Source organism: Myotis davidii, unplaced genomic scaffold (genome assembly GCF_000327345.1).
Source record: "Myotis davidii unplaced genomic scaffold, ASM32734v1 scaffold742, whole genome shotgun sequence".
NCBI lineage: Eukaryota > Metazoa > Chordata > Mammalia > Chiroptera > Vespertilionidae > Myotis > Myotis davidii.
In genome coordinates, this window is record NW_006293386.1 from 1,030,500 (window position 1) to 1,037,947 (window position 7,448).

Genomic DNA, 7,448 nt, shown 5'->3' on the forward strand with positions numbered 1-7,448 from the left:
GGGTTTTAAATTGCACAAGAAAAAATGAAAGTTATGTAATCACAAATCATAAAATCTCAGGGTTTGATGGACAAGATCATCTCATCCAATCATCCAGTAAAACTTAAGAACTATGTGCAAGTAAATCTGAGTTATATTAACATACCTGCCCTCTTATTTTAAGAAATGGCGTGTTTTTACTTGACAAGAAACTGCTTAACCTTTACCAGAAAAAAAAGCAGATGGTTTTAATTTCTTTCAGACATTCAATTAAAATTGCTGTAGAAGGAAAACTTACTATTTAAAAACAATATATGAAATGAAACATTAATTATTTATTTATTATATTTGGGAAACTGTTCAACTCTCCTGCATGCATGCAAAATTCACTCTTGCCTTCCCCTTGACATTTGATATTTCCAATGATACATACAGGAGTAAATTTACTAGGGAACTCACACATGTCATCAGTAGATGGATGCAGCATGTAAAATATACAAAGTCTCTCTTATCCAGTCTGTTTCCATTTTATCTCCCAATCAGCATTCTTCAAGTTGTACAATCTTTTGAAGCTTATTCTGCCTCTTGATCTAATCTAGTTTGTTCATAGTCCTTAAGACAACATTAACTATCACAACTTTTTTTTAACTTTCAAAACCAGCAACTTTTTAACTTACCAAGATAAGGTGAGGTACCTCTCGAAATGGAAGGTTAGCTCACTACCTTTCCTCCTCCTAGTTAACTTATATGCTTTTAAGACTTGAGTTTTCTTATTATTTTTATTTCCGTTTTTAAAATGCTCAAAAAATTCACAAGGGGCAAGGAAGGTAATGTTTGGCACGGCCATTTAGGGTTCTTCAGATGACACCCTATAGATTACTTTCCCCTGTTCCTTTATTGTCATCATTCTAACGTAGGCTGTATCAGGTAATATTTAGTTTGATGAAATAAAAGAAAATTAGGTAACCTATGGTTAGAACTTCTAAGCTCTGCTTCTTTCCATGTTCTGTTTCTTGATTTAAAAAAAATGCATTCTATTAAGCCTAATTTTAGGGATTTTTATGTAAGTTACTAATGTGATGTGTAAACTTGAACATTTAAATTTATTGTGTCATTCCATAGTTACCTGAGTGCTATATCATATGTAATTTTAAACTTAATTTTGAAAGTTTTTTGTGTTGTATTTTATTCATTTTAATGATGCTGTTAGAAGCTCTCTAAGTCACTAGCTTTTTATTATAACCACTTGATTCATTTCAGAGGCTTATACATGTTTCAGTGTGTGATTTAAGTTTATATTAATATGCTATTGATAACATCATTTTTAATTCAGTTTATAAAGTAGACTTTGCCAAATATATTGACTTGGATTTAATTTATTATATTACTGATTAGGAAGGTTATATTTGCAATGTACAATTTTATCTGAATTAGTAGATGATTTAAGTTCTCTGGAACTATATTAAATTTATGGTGCATAGAACTTAATTCAATATTTGATATAGGAAGTAATAGAAATTTCAGGAGTTAGCATATTCATAAGAATATTCATGAGTGGATAACTAATAACAAATTCATTAAAATAGAAAATCAATTTCAGAAAAAAATAATCACTTGATACTAGACCTTGGATTACAAATATATTTTGATATCTTCACAGTATTTATTATATCACTTTGCATATAGTAAGGACCTCACAGATGTGACTCAATCTAAAGAATCACGTTCCTCAGATACCATTTTTATAAAATATATTTTTATTGATTTCAGAGAGAAAGGGAGAGAGAGATAGAAACATCAATGATGAGGGAGAATCATTGATTGCCTGCCTCCTGCATGCCCCCTAATGAGGATCGAGCCTGTAATCCCACACGTGCCCTGACTAGGAATCAAACTATGTCCTCCTGGTTCATACGTCAATGTTCAACCACTGAGCACACTGGGCAGGCTCCTCAGCTACCATTTTTAAAAAGGTATCTAAGAAAATAACTTGATATCAGCTAAGGATTTTTCAGAACAATACCTATTCATCATTTTCATTTTGGAGAAGACCAAAAATTACCTTTAGAAAGGAACTGAATCTTAAAATAAGTAATAATCCAATAACCATTATTGAGATTTCTAATTAGGGGTACTAGAGTTGCACTTATCTGCAGTTTTTTATGTTTGCCATCTCAGTTACCTATGGTCAACCACAATCCAAAAGTATTAAGTGAAAAATTCCAGAACTAAACAGTTCCTAAGTTTTAAGTTGCATGCCACTCTGAGTACCATGATGAAATCTCTCACCATCTTGCTCCATCCCTCTCAGAAAGTGAATCAGACCTTTGTCCAGTGTATAGTTTCCCCACTGGTCAGTTAGTAGCCATCTCTGTTATCTGATCAGCTGTAATGGTATTGCAGTGCTTGTGTTCAAGTCACCCTTATTTCACTTAATAATGGCCGCAAAGCACAAGACTCAATGATCCTGGCAATTGGGATATGCCAAAGAGAAGCTGTAAAGTGCTTCCTTTAAGTGAAAAGGTAAGGTTATCAACTTAATTTTTCTACTTTATTTGTTATTATTATTAATATTTTTCTGTGACTAATTCATATATTAAACTTTATCGTAGCTATATATGTATAGGAAAAATAGTATAGATATAGGATTTAGTCCTATCTGTGGTTGCAGGCAGCTACTGAGTGCGCTGACACATACCATCTGTAGATAACAGGGCACTACTGTACTCTGATTTTGAAATGCCTTTGCATAGTTTTTTCTGCCCTCAATCAGGTCACAAAGTTTCTATGTGCTATGTCCTGCCAGACTTTATGGTGAAAGTTTGTACCTATACTAATCGAAGCTTCATGTCTCTATCATTCAGGGCTCAACTAGAGCAGAGCCAGTAACACTACATTTCTATAAATAGAATGCTTATATTTGCATATAAAATTATATATCTATATATGAATTTGTTACAAGAAACTGGCTTACACTGTTGTGGATTTGTGGGGTTGGTTGAGCCAGAAGTCTATAGGGCAGATCAAGAGGAAGGAAAGATCATGAACAGGATGGAGCCCCACAGGAAAGAGCCAAAGCTGTTGTAAACTGGTGGACTTTTCTCTCAGATGCGTATACGCATAACCCATAGAAACAGACAATAGGGTGATAAAGACCTGGGTTGGGGGGAGCAGGGTGGGAGTGGTTAATCGGGGGTGGGGGGTGGGGGGGTGAGACATATGTAATACTTTCAATAATAAAGATTTCTTTTAGAAAACCTTCAACTCTGTATTAAGACTGTTCAATCAGTTAAGTCAGGCTCACCAAAATAAGATCCCCACTTCAAGTCAACTGTTTAGAGATTTTAATAAATCTACAAAAATCTCAAAGGAGAAACTAGGTTAGTGTTTGATTAACTACCTGAGAACTCTAGTCTAAGCACAGAGTACATATTATCTGATTCTGTCTTACAACATTCAAGAGACAAAGCTAATGTAGGTGATAGAAGCCAGAATAATGGTTACTAAAGTGATTAAATCTTAATAAATATGTTTTATTAAACTATAGATTTATATTTCCACAACCCTTTGCAGAATCAGGAGTATTATTTTTTTTCTGAACTACAAAATTCCAAAGAGGTAAAACAGCATAAAGTAATGTCTAGACATAAAATAGTAAATATGGGAAAAATACAAGTCAAAAAGGCACTTACTGGTAAATGAGTAAAATACAAGATTAAGTAGTTCAGGCTACCTTAGGCAAAAATGTAATTCACTTGGTGACCATCAGAGTTTCTGATGGATAATACGATGGTGGGCAGTGCTTGGATAAAATGTAGAAATTAAGGACTCTCTAAATATGGGAGAGCAGAAAGCATATCAAAGGCCACGCACAGAAGTATTTGCTCACAGAATATAACATCACCCGTCCTTTTTTCGATGATCCTGACATACCTGTGGGAGAGGATGTTTCTGGGACACACTAATGGGCTGAGCAAAATAATGTATCTTGGTTCTCAGGCAGTTGAAGTGGAGCTGGGTGGGGGGTGGGGTGGTGGATCTGGTCCCTTATGCCTTGGATGATGGACACATTCTCTCTCTAAGATCACACAGATACAGAATAAATTAGAGTTCTGGGTGGGGAGGGAAATTTTATGAAATTTGAGAAAGTAATTAAGAAGAAAGGTTAAATGGATCTTCTGTGTTTGAATCTGTTTTATCTTTTAAAATGTTGAGAGGTTAAGAAAGAATAGAATGCATGTTTCTGGATGGAACTAAATCAAGCTACTTAATAATTTTATTTTTGATGATCACAACTGCTTTTGAAAAATGGAAAATTTCCCTCCTTATATAAAGTATTAAAATGACTATAAACCATTGAAGGAGAAGTGATCTACCACTGAGTGAATTAATATTTGTTTACTTATTAGCCTTAATAAACATAAATATACTATCATTTATACTGAGTCGCCAGATTATTATGACCACCCCATCAGTACAATGAAGTGAATTAGTTATGCAAATAATAATAATAAAACCTTGAGATTATTTGCTTAGGAAGTTTTCAATATTCAGTATTTTTGGAAGTGTCAGTGAAGTATTGATGAGGTGGTCATAATAATCTGACTGGTCATAATAATCTGGCCACTCAGTGTAGTTTATTTAGATCATTTAGTTTATTAGATAGTTCCTGAAATAAATAATTTAAGCTGATATTCTGCTATACTATAGTTAATGCCACAGGAAAAATGTATATTTATTATATCATTTATGAAGAATAAATATGAACTACTTAATAAGTGGGTAAAAATAAGCAAGCACTTTGATAAATTAATGACTAATAATAAATGATTTAAATTTATATTTCTTTAATATAAATTGACTATATTATGTATAAAAATATATTTTTTCAGGTTTTAGAAGTAAAAAGAGACACAAAATCTTTAATAATTTCAAACATGCCATTAAAAAGTTGCATGGTTGCTGATTTGTTTGTTACATGGATATAGTTTACAAAACCCAGAACATTACATTGATATTATATTGATATAAAGCCACTAAAATAGAATTACAGTAACAAAGAAAGTTGGGAAATTTTTTACCTCAATCAAATTTAATTCCAATTCTTTTATTTAACTATCATGAACATTTCAGTTGTCTTGAGTATATTCAACCTATATAACACTTAAAACCAAAATGTAAAAATCTCACCCACTTCTCTTCTTGTGTGTTCAATTGAGATACAAACTTTTGCTTAATATATGAGCCAAAACACTGGTATGAACCTTTTCCCTTAAATCTACACTATTACAATAGAAAACCAAATACCCCTTCTATCATGAAAAAAATAAAATAAATGAAGTGATTATTTTTCAGTTATGAAAAAAGGTCATTTAATCTATACTTCTCTACTAGTTAGTTCAGTTTAGGGTTTCAAGAGAGAGGGGGAAAATGAATTATTTTTATCTCTTGCCAATTATTTACTAAAAAATAGAAATGAGGTGCACTTTATGCAATACATTAGATATAGCCTACAGTTCTCAAAAATCGATAAATTACTAAATGAATGAAAATATCCTAAAGCTTATCATAACCTGCTATTAAGGCATACTTAAAATAGATAGTACCCCGCTGGTTCTCATGGGCACAACATATTTTCAGTAATTCCGAGTAAGAGATTTAGTAGAACTGCTAATTGCATACATGAAACTAGGTCATATAATTTGCCATTGAATTAATTATATATACAAGTGTATTGTGCTACAGTTTGTAGTTTAGCAAGTTTGCTCTTGGTTATGATAGTTTATACTTTAAAGAATATATTTTATTTTTACTCAGAAAACAATTTTCCAAAAAATTAATATTATTTTTCAGAACACAATTGTAAAAGGTATTTTTTATATATAAATACCTCTCTCTTTTCCTTTCAAAATATAATACAAATGAAGATGTGAAAATTAAAGGTAACTTTTAGTTGGTATTAGGAGAAAAATGATATTATTATTATGACAGATGGAGAAATATTAATTTAAGATGGTTTTAAGGCCAAAAGAAATATCACTATTATAAATTCATCTTCAACTTTAATTTGAGAAATTAACTCAATGTATATCTGATAGAAGAATATTATATTTACCAAAACAAATTTAAAATATTATTCAGAATCATGGGAAAGTCTGTACTATCTGCTCTAAGTCATGTTCTAAAAGTACACTATATCTACATCAATAAGGTTTGGTCAATTCTATCCTGACAAAGCACTATCTAACTTTGAATTACTATGCCAACTTGAATAATACCACAGGAATAAAAAATAGTATTCATACTTTAACATTCTACTAGTTTGCAAGATTAATATTTTTATTTCATATGGATTTCCAATTCCATATGTCCTAGTATAAATGTATGTACATATTTTTAAATCTTTTATTCCAAGAGTAAATTTAATTGTGATAAAGAATTGTAGATCTTAAAAGAAAATTCAGCCAGATAGTTTTCCAGCAAAATAAATTTATTTGGGAACAACTAAGAATTACAATCAGAATGGCAAAAAGGAACCTCCACAGAGGAGAAGAGGAAGATGGGAAGGCTGTCACAGAGCTCTCCCAGTCATACTTCCTGATTGACTTAGTGAAGAGTTCCCCTTCCTGGCTCCCTCATTCATTTTAGACAAGGTTTCTCTGTACGGCTTTTTTCACAGAATAACATGGAATATTATATTTCTGCTAGAGGCCTGGTGCACAAAAATTTGTGCACTGGTGGGGGGCGGGGGAGAGAGTCCCTCAGCCCGACCTGTGCCCTCTCACAGTCTGGGACCCCTCGGGAGACAACCATCTGCTGGCTTAGGCCTGCTCCCGGGGTCACAGATGGCAGGCCAATCCCTAGGTGAAGCCCCTGGTCGGGCTCAGAGCAGGGCCGATTGGGGAGAAAAAGGAACCCACAGAGGAGAAGAGGAAGATGGGAAGGCTGTCACAGAGCTCTCCCAGTCATACTTCCTGATTGACTTAGTGAGGGTTGCCCTTCCTGGCTCCCTCCTTCATTTTAGATAAGGTTTCTCTGTAAGGCTTTTTTCACAGAATAACATGGAATATTGTATTTCTACTAGAGGCCTGGTGCACAAAAATTTGTGCACTGGTGGGGGGCGGGGGAGAGAGTCCCTCAGCCCGACCTGTGCCCTCTCAGAGTCTGGGACCCCTCGGGAGATAACCATCTGCTGGTTTAGGCCTGCTCCCGGGGTCACAGATGGCAGGCTCAAATGGCGGCGGGTCGTGCGGTGGATCGCGCTGGCCCCGCCTGCACAATGCAAATATAATGGCCATCTTTGTTGGGTTAATTTTCATACTCTTCTGATTGGCTGGTGGCCATAGCGAAGGTACCATCGATTAGCATCTTTGTCTTTCATTATTGTAGATAAGATGGTTGTTCAAATTTTATCTTTATTTTTAACACTGAAAGATATCAAACTATGACCACATTTAAATTTGTTTCCA